This window comes from Anser cygnoides, chromosome 1 (genome assembly GCF_040182565.1).
Source record: "Anser cygnoides isolate HZ-2024a breed goose chromosome 1, Taihu_goose_T2T_genome, whole genome shotgun sequence".
In the NCBI taxonomy this organism is placed as follows: domain Eukaryota; kingdom Metazoa; phylum Chordata; class Aves; order Anseriformes; family Anatidae; genus Anser; species Anser cygnoides.
In genome coordinates this window covers 87546458-87556387 of record NC_089873.1, presented here as the reverse complement: position 1 = coordinate 87556387, position 9930 = coordinate 87546458, and the positions used below count along the sequence as shown (strand labels likewise).

At 51.3% G+C, this 9930-nt stretch overlaps 1 long non-coding RNA gene across 1 annotated transcript in view; it reads left to right on the top strand.

The window, feature by feature from the left end:
• The first annotated feature begins 299 nt into the window (after positions 1-299).
• Positions 300-9930, top strand: part of LOC106039928 (uncharacterized) — a 33603-nt gene continuing 23972 nt past the window's right edge. Inside the window, exons 1-2 of the long non-coding RNA XR_001209572.3 lie at positions 300-1795; positions 7514-7642. This is a non-coding gene — a long non-coding RNA (uncharacterized lncRNA). The remainder of the gene's footprint in view (positions 1796-7513; positions 7643-9930) is intronic.

Below are 9930 nucleotides of genomic sequence, written 5' to 3'. Positions count from 1 at the left end.
GCTGTGTCATTACTCAGCTGTTGGCAGTTTTGGGTAGAGACCCCTGTTGGGAGGGTCAGAGACTTCAGCTTGGGCAGTGGCAATCCTGCTGGGTGCCTGGGCGCCTGTACTTGGGTAGCTGAGCCTTGTTCTCATACTGTGCCCTTCAAAGCTATCACAGAGCCTGTATTTTCTTTCAAACAATGCATTCTTGAGGCTTTTCCAGAGCTGCTTGTGGAGGAATGTTTGCCGGGTTTGGTCGTACCAAACCATGTCGGCTTTCCCACCTCTGCTGGATAAAGCAGACGTCTCCCCAAAAAGCTGAGTGAAGCTCTCCACCTCAGAGCACTGACCGTGCTCCTCCCCAAAGGGTGACCAGGCATGGCCATGAACCACAGCCACATGGGCACAATTACAAATAAAAAAAAGCAGCATCCTGTCTTGGAAACCACTCGGAAAGGGGTCTGCCACTCCTCCCTGCCAGCAGCACAGGCAGCTGAGCAAATAGCTGCCCAAAGGCAGGCACGATAACCTCCTGGCTCTCCTCCTCCGCTCCACCTCCTGTGCCATGCCTGGGAGGTGCAGGATGTGAGTGCTGCACCCCAGGCTGCTGCAGCTGTGCACAGCATCCCTGCCCCAATGTGCTGGGACGGCGTGCTCTCACCTGCTGCCCTGTGCTGCTGTAAAACCTGAGCTGAAAAAGTAAAGCCTGGCCAGGACGATGCTAAATGAGCTGGAAATTGAGATCCTCATGTCTGTGTCTGGAGCACAGAGCTTCCTGGCACGAGGCTGCTCACGGTCAGACAGGTCCATTGAGGAGAGCCAGCTCTCGGATGTGAAACCCCTCCAGGGAACGGCGATGATCTAGCAAGTAGCCCTTACCTGCTGATCCATGCTGGACCTCTGCCCCTCACCACGCTGGATCCAGCTGAGCTGCTGGAAAGGAGGCAGAAGGCAACGCCGAGGGGCTGACAGCTCTGCCCTCAGCCACGGGGCATGAAGGGGCACGTGGGCCTCTGGGACCTGGTGGCAATCTAGCACCGGTGGCATCTGGGCACTCATCTGGGCAGGTCTGGCGGTGCCCCCTGTTAAGATGAAGCCAGACACTGCTGTTTGGGGCCTTCCTCTCCCTTGCTTGTAACTCTGCCAGGCTCAGAGCGTTGCAGCTGAGTATTGCCATGCCAAACGTCTGCCCCAGGCTAGCTTTTTTTCTTGTTCTTTTAAACAGAAGCTTCAGCTAAAATGGTTCAGTCGTTCCTCAGAGTGAGGGAAAATATGTTAATAAAAAGTCTTGCTATGCTTGAGAAACACGAGCGTCTCCAGCCCCGGTGGGGAACTCTGCTGCCGGCCCTGCACCTACCTCCAACGCAGAGTCGTGAGGCGATGCCCAGCCAGCCGCCCCTGCTGCACACACTGCATGCCTCTCGTGTTTTGGGTACTGTGAGATGCTGGGCTTTCCTTTGGAGGAGTATGGGGCTGTCTGAGCATATCAAGTGCAAGATAACAAAACTCATTACCTAGGCATTTTGTATAACGAAAACCAGCAGATCTGTCTCAGTCTCCCCTCTCTATCCGTGCTCTATTTTACAGGTGTGCAGTGAAAATCGAATCATTAATATCTGATGTGAACCCAGACACTGTAAACATGAGCTCGAGAGAACAGCCCATGAAGAGATTATTGACCCTTTCTTCGAGGAGCCTGCTGGCCAGTGCACAGAAGATGAGGGAAACAGCCTTGCTTTCTGAATAGCAAGGTTAAAATGATGCTATACATGTGTTTATCAGTGAGGGCCATCCAGCCCAGGTACTAAATCAGGTAGGAAACCCGAAAAGAAGAGCATGCTAATGAACCAAAGTCTTCCTTCCCTCTTCAGTGTCAGTTCCTGTTCCTCTGGTCGGTCAGAGGAATTCTAGCTATTCGTTCCTGGCTGCCGGACCTTAGCTCCTGGGCTGTTGTCTTTTATTTGTTTTTGGTTGCCTGGCTCCTTGGAGTGACCTCTCTCTTCCTCTGTGTTTCAGTACTCTGCTGTACAGACAATGCTCTGCCCTCTGCCACCAAAAATGACAGCAGCACACCTCTGTATGTCTGTGGTAAGGCTGCTTACCAGCTCCTTTCTTGTCAGGTTGCCCCTCATCTTCACCTGTGTGCACTAATCCTCAGCTCTGCAGGCTTAACTGTTAATTTTTCACTAGCATGTGTCTTCTGTGCAGTCTAGATAGATGAGATCTACTGTCCTGCCTTTGTCTAGAAAAGTATTTCACCAAAGCAGTATTCGGTGCAGAACACAACGTAACTGCTCTAAAGCCCAGCTTGTCTGAATTTCATTTACCTTTGCCTTCCACGTAGGCCTTCCTTTAACACGAGGTGTGCAAGGCCTTTGTGCTTGCATGCTGCCTGCATGCATGTGTGCCTATCGCATGCTGTCCTCCTGTCATCTAGCGCTGTAGCTCCTTCTCCCCTGCTTGCTAGGTCCCTGATGAAGCCCTGCTGCCAGCCCCTTGTTTCTGTCTTGTTTTGTTCAGCTCTCTGAATGCTGACGTGGATCCTGCCTGCCCAGCCCCTCCGTGCACCTGAGCGTGGCAGCCCTTCAATCCCACCTGGGAGCTGGGAAGGTCCACTTCCAAGCCCTTGTTCCTGTCTCCCCCTCCTTTTGTGCACCCCATGTTCCCCCTCACTGAGAACTCAGCCTGGTATTTCCTTCCTTTGAGAAGTCATCTCTCAATTTTCTTTTTGATTAACAACAAAAAATATGCGTGCTTTGCAGTCTGCTGGAAAGGTGTGGGGTTTTCTCCCCGTTTAGCACTGAGATCACTTGCTTCTTTCTACACCCTGTTCTTCCAGACGTCTTTTCAGTGTTGTCACAGCTGTAGAGGCAGTGAGCTGGGATGGATTTGTCTTGCTCACTAGCATCAAAGGTGTGTATGACTCGCTTACTCATTATTCCCAGAGCGTATGTCCCAGAATTGCATTATCGCTCCCTTGCCACAGCTTTATGCTGTTCATTCCTATTGAACAACCAGTCTGAGAAGGATTTTGGAGGTTGTGACAGAGGCTCTGCTTTCCAGATACAGCACCCTCGGAGGTCTGCCTGGCATTCCTTATTCCAGGAACAACTTTTTGCAGTAAAATGGCGTTTGTTTAAACAGGCTTTGCTCGCTGAGCAGTAGTGTGCTTTGTGTGGTCACCCTGTGCTCCTCATTATTCATCACTTTGAATCTTTTTGTCGTTTATGCACTGCACCAGCCCTGAGATTTGCATTTGCTTCTCTTGTGATGAAAATGCTGAAAAGTGTCAGGTCTCAAGCAGCTCCCTGAAGAACCCTGCTAGAAATACTGACGTTTGAAGATGATTCACCACTGGCAATTACTGGTTGAGAACTGTCAGCCAGTGCTTAATCTGGTTAACGTGTGGTTTATTGATATTATATAGTGCTAATTTTTTAATCAGCATGTTGTACGGTCTGGTGTCAAATGCCTTACAACAGTCCTCCCTGAAGCTGACTTAGAGTCAGCCTTAAAGTCAAGTTGTAGGTGTGACAACTGCCAAGTGGATGTGTCATCTCATCAGAGAGGGCCCACAAAACTAACAGAGCCACTTGTTAAATATATTCCTGTCCTCTGATATGCCATCATCATCTTAGACCCACTATGAAACTCTCAGGAACTTCATTCCAGCTTGCTGGGCCTGTTGCTACCTCAGCATATGCTGGCCATGTCCCTTAGCACAGAAGAAGCTCCCTTGCATTTGGACTGATGCTTTCCTTCCTGCAGCTCTCCTCCACACGGTGTTAGGATGCGACTGTCTTCAGCCAGGGAGTGTACCTGATACTTGATCCTGGGCAGCCCCCACAGAGAACTGGACACATGGCAGATTGTCCTCAACATCCTCCATCTCCAAAGGCAGTTGAACGTGTAACCAGCTCCCTAATACCCCTACTCCTGCTGGTGCATGCAAGCATGAACCTGGGCTCTGGAGAGCACTCAGTGCTATCAGGAGGTGTTTGCTCATCCCCAGACCAAACCTCAGGCTGCAGCCTGGTGCACCCAACCAACCGTCTCAGCTCTGAGAAGATCAGCAACACCATGTGCTTCCCTGGCCCAGAATGGGGCTAGGTGAGAGCTTGCTTTAGGGGGCTCCTGGGGTGCAGATGGGCTCCTGGCTACTGGCTGTGGGACAGGTGATGCTCTGGGGTCTGTGCCCTCTTCTCTGCATCGCCATCAGCCTCACTGCAACTACACAACTTACTCAGCATAAGTCAGCTGGTAATCACACCCAGTGATAAATAGTAAGAGACAGGAGTTCGTCACGAACAAATGAGCCTCAACTAACCTCATTTCCTTTTTTTGACAGAATAACAAGCTTAGAGGATAAATTCTCCCCTGCCAGAATTTTTCTCCGCTGCCAGCCACCTCAGCAATTAGCAAAGCCCCATCCTTCCTCATTGCTAACTTCCAGGCTGCTTGAGGCAGAGGTGGGTTCAGACCACCCTGCCTGAGTTTTGGATTCAGTCCCACAAGCTTTTTTCCCTGCGGCCTGGTGTAGACATTCCCTATCCTCCCACTGTATTCTCTGGAGATGCTCTAGATGCATCCGGATGCCTCTCCTGGCTGGTCAGCACCCCACTGGGCTCCCACACTATGCATCAGTCTCTCTTGTACCTGTTGCTGGGCTGGCTGGACAAACTCAACCCAAAGCGTGGAATCTCTTGGACGTCTTTCCAGGCACAGTAGGATAAGGTGTGGATGCTGAGCTGCGTGGCCATGCTTGGGAGGGGACTGCCTGACCCTCGCTTGGGGCAGGCTGCAGCAAAGGAGGAGGCCAGGCATGTGTGCCCCTTGTGTGGGTGGCAATGAGCTGCTGTCTTCCTTGTGGCACCTCAGTGATGCTTCTGCAAGGATGCTCCATCCACAGCTGTGGCCCCAGCTTTTGGCCACGTCTCCTTCCAAGGAAGCAGCCCAAAGTCCTTCCAACCCTCCCTAGGAGCAGTGTCCTCTGAGGGCCTCCCAAATAGCCAGGGCTGCCTGGGCAGGCTTAAGGCCAAAAAAGCTGGTGAGAATTGAGCCCAGCTCACTGATGGCACAACGAGCTCTGCACCCTCAGTCAGGGTGTTGTGCTTGATGTCCTCAGCTGCAGCCAGACCGAAGCAGAGCAGCAGCCAAGGTGGGTTTTGGCAGGGCAGGGGTAGGCAGTTTGCGCTACAGGTTCACGTTTCCATTCCTGGGAGCAGACTGAAGCAAGAACAAGCACAGGAAAGTCCCTTGTAGCCAGCTAAAACTGCAAAATGCTGCCTCAGCAGGGGAAGCTGCTTTTGTTCCAATGAGAAGCCTGGGAGAGCTCTGAGGCAGCACAGGGACAGGACAGCATGGAGCTTGTGTCCATCCAAAACCCTACAGCAGACCTGGCACCTGCCAAGCTATCAGGCCCAGCTGGTAAGTCAGCAGGAAGGAGGCTTTTTCTTCTGAAACCTTCCAGGGTATTGGAAGCAACTGCTCCTGGGGAGCCCGGCAGTTCTCGTAAGTAAATTAGTAAGAAACATTGTGCCTCAGGACCTTCATTACCCCCCAACCTAACAACACCCAACCCCTGAAGTCTCTTTACACAGTATGTTTGCTCAAACTGGAGCAGCTCCTTTTAGGTGAAAGCACCATATAAGAGGACATGTTTCAATAATTTTAAAGTGCTTTTCTTCACTCGGGGTTGCATAGTGTTCCCCCTGATCACAGCGGCGTGCAGCGTTAAATTGATCCCTTTCCCAATTTCTTCCAATTGGTTAAGGGCTCAGAGAGTGAAATCAACAGCACTCGAGACGGAGCAAAACTCTGCTGGCGTTAGGTTTTGTTACAAAGCCGGATTTGCCCAGGGCCTGTTCTGAGGCTTGGTTAGGGTGCGCAGCCTGGGCCTCAGTCCAAGTGGTGCTGGCAGGCCCCAAATCCTCCCTGCCCTACAAAGGCATGCATTTCTGAGGAATCACTTGCCACCTGAAGTAGTCCCTGCGTGCAAAGAAAATCGCTTGTCGTTTTGATGTAGCCTGACCGACTGCCTGCTTTGGGACTTGCACAGTCTGTCTGTCTTTTTTCCAGAAGTGCTGAACATGTATAATTCCCACTGACTCCTTTGTGGGCAAGCGGTGGCTTTGACAGGTTTGTTCTACAGTTTGGGGGATTTTTATCACATCTAATGACATCTGAAAAAAATGGCAGAATAAAATACAGTTCAGCCTTGCCCTTGCCTGCAGATTAGCATTTTCACCGCGATCCCAACGTGCTGGCTGAGCGGTGTCACAGTGTCTTTCCTGGCAAGAAACAACCGATTGAGTGCAGCTCTGATGCAGGACCGGATCAATCTGCCCCTGTAGTTTGTGGTCGCTCTGAAGTTTTGGACTTGTTCTGAATACAGAATTCAAAACAAAGCCTGACAGACTGAAAACCTGCGCGGACTGAGAATAAGGCTTGCGTTGAGCCCTGCCAAGCGATAAGGCAGCTCCCCCTGGCTCTGAGAAGTGAACTTTCCTCACCCAGTGGTGGGCAGGTGTGACAGGAGGATGCTGCCTTGTGAAAAGGCTCAGTCCTGCAGGTCTGGGTTCAGGGAGGCTCTCACAAAGCACTGCATGGGCTTTATCCTGCAGTTTACCGGTGGGGGGGGAGGCAAATCAACAGCTTGCTCAAGAAAATGTTGCAGTTCAGCATGTTGGTTATCGAATGTGTAAGGAAAAGATGTCAGGTCCACTGCTTGGTTGTGGGTATCAGCACTTTGCCTATCTCAGCACAGATTCTGGTTCCACAGGCACAATCTGGTTTTCCTAAAGCTTCTTCCTGCTGTGTGTTTGCCTCAGGCTTAGATGGCTCACCAGGGCTTTGGATTGCAAAAATCAGATCGGATGCTCCTATCTTTGTTTTCAACAACAGGGACAAACTTTGCCCTTCGCAGTGCCTGCAGGGCAGCAAGTAATGAATGTTTATGGGAATATGGGTTAGCTCTGACACTAACCTGCCTGACCTTGCTGGGGAGAATCCCTTCTGCCCTTGCACGATAGGAGGGAGCCTCCATCTCTGCCTCTGTGAGTCACCTGTCTTCAAGGCCTTCCATGTAAGAGGGCATGGGGAGGTGGTGCAGGTGGGGGTGGCTCTTCCCTGCCTGCCTGCTCTCAGATGTGCTCCTTGTGTTGCTCAAATGAATGCTGCCCCTCTCCCAGCTCCTGCCATGCTGTCCCTTTTCCAGCAAAGACCCTCTTTTCACCCCTGCAAGCAGGGATCTCGAGGCTTCTGGGCACGGGCTCTTCTCCTTGAGTCTGAGGGACTGGTGACGGCCCAGCTTCTGCCTCCGTATTTACTGGGTGTGCCAAGAGCTGTTCCTGCAGGAGGAGCAGGAAAAGCCACAGGTGATGGGCATGGGAAGGATCAAAGCACTTGCTGGGAAAAGAGGAATCCAGGGGGTACTTCCTATTCATCTCTCAAGGCAGGGCTGCTAACCCAACACCTTTGCTATCTCTTTCTCTTCCATCTTCTGTGCTGATCGATACCTTTATGTTCACAGGAGGGGTCCTTCAAAGTATCTCCACATCTTCAGAGTCACTCAGGAGATTCCCACGGATGGAGAGGGGACTGCACCTGAAGCCTGGTTTCTTGTTCTGAGCTGCTCAAGGTCTCCCTGCTGGCAGAGAAGGTGGGGACTGGCTTCACACCCTGCATGTGGTCAATTAAATCCCGGGATGCAGTGGGAAATGTAGGGTTCCCTTCACGTGCATTGCTTTCCCTGCCCACCTCCGACAGGATAACATCACACTGCACCAGTAGCTCTGGCAAGATCCGTGACAGTGGGTAACAGAGCTGGTGACCTCTCCCATGAAGTCTCATCCACTGGGCTATCACAAAGAAGTTAATCAGATAATCAGAGCTGACACATGAACAAAATACTACCCTCCAAAAATCCTTCTCTCGTCATCTTCCTGCATATCTCAGTGCTGCCCGTGCACGGCAGCCTGTGTGGCTGAGTACACTTCTGGTGTGGTTTGTCCTCCTCTATTCTTCTTGTTTAGCCTTCCCTTATTGAATCTGATTGACTCTGAGGCCATTGATTATAAATAAGATCTTGGGGGCAGGTCTGATGGGTTTTGCTCGGTTTTTTTACACAGCAGACTTTGAGTTCTGGTTGGGAGCCACTGAGCACTGCTGTTATATTAAATGATGGTCAGTGATAGGAATGCAGTGGCCACTTAATACCCCAAATTACTCCTTGTAAGTGGGCAGTGTCTGGCTTTTGTCCAAATCTCCATGCTCTTGGCAGAATGATTCATTGCCTTGCTCTGGCAAATGTATTTTCATCTGTTAGTTTAAATCTGACTTCTAGTATTCTGTGTATTTCTTACAGCTGAGGAATTTCCTGCCCTTTATCTGCCTGTTTTCTTCCAATCTAGGCTAAAATCAATACACTTAAATAAAACCACTGGGCTTGTGAGTACCTCCTGCTGTGTCAGTGGCAGAAGTTAAGCTGAGTGACCAAAGATTAGCTAAGCCATTTTCTTCTCCTTTAAGTAAATTTACTGTTGTTGAGGCACGCCAGACTTGCCTGGGAGATGGCATTTCTCTGCTTGACCACGACAGGGACAGTTTGCCAGGCAGCAGATCTGAGGCAGTGGCAGCTGCCTCTGCGGAGCAGGGTCCCTGTGCCACCCCTAGCCCTTAGGGTTTGGTTTGGGCAAGGCTTTCTGGTGCAGATGCCTTCCCCTGCTTACATGATTGGGACCACTGCTCTGGGATGACTTTGGCAGTGGCACAGACAGGGCTGGAAGTGGTGTCTGAGAGATGGACAGCCTGAATCTTGTTAGAGTTCTCCCATTCCTCTGACCTCTACCTCCCCCAGCTCAAGGCATTTAGTAACCTACGTGAAATCACTCTCAGAGGAAGGAGTTGCTATAGTTTTTTCTGGGAGTAGAACAAACTGAGTTTCTGAATTCCGGTTACTTGGAAAAAGGGAAGACTTTTTGTGCCAACTTTCTCTTCCCTTAGCAGGATGCTGAAATTGAGCTGGTCGGCAGGACATCCCCATCATGGAGCTCAAGAGGATGGAGGCCATGAGGGCAGTCTCAGTCTTAAAGCACTTCTCAGGTGCTGCTTTTGCTTCTGCTCTTCCCTGGTAGGCATGCTGCTTGGGTCTGCTTCTTCTGAGAGGGTTATACAGTGCACGGCAGAGGCTGCTTCCCACGGCTGCCGTCTGTGCTGCAGCGTGGGAAGAGGGCAGGAGCATCCTCTGAGAGGATTTGTGCATAGCCCTTTCTTCTGGGGCTGGGAAAATGGTGAGGGTGGTGTGACCTTGAGGTCTTCTCCTGCCTCCCACGTGCCAGGAGTTACTCCCCCCACATTCATTTCGAGAAGGCAAGAAATGAGGGAGCTTAGTCTTGTGAGGGAAGAGCTGTTCCGTGACAACATATCCCCCTTTCCCTCCCTTGTTGCCCAGCCGGCTCTGGTTGCAATCCCTTCAGCGGGATCAAGTGGGATGTGTTACAAGCCAGTGGTTCAGTACCGTCAGGGGAATGAAAGCACAACGCCTTGCCTCTCTCCTTGCCAATAACTGCAGGGTCCCAGAGATGGAAGTGACACGGTGCAGGAGCAAGAAGGAAGCCACATGGCAGTTGTGGTCTTGTAGCTCCATGCCCGGAGCTGACCGTGATCTCCAGAGCTGCTGTCCCACTGAGTTGGGGTGCCCTTAGCTGCCCAGGGTGGTGACAGCACCGTGTAGGCAGTCCTGTTGTTTTTGGCAGGCCTGTTCCGGGAGCTCCCCTGAAGATGAGTAAGGATATCGCGAGCTGTGCCCCGAGCTGGGGATGCAGCCGAGTGGAAAGGAAACCGGCTCTGTTTACACGCAGATACCTGTGCAGCCAGCAGCGTTAGCGAGAGAAAACAGAAAAGGACATGACAGTTACATAGGGTTTTCATTAAATATTAAATGGAGTG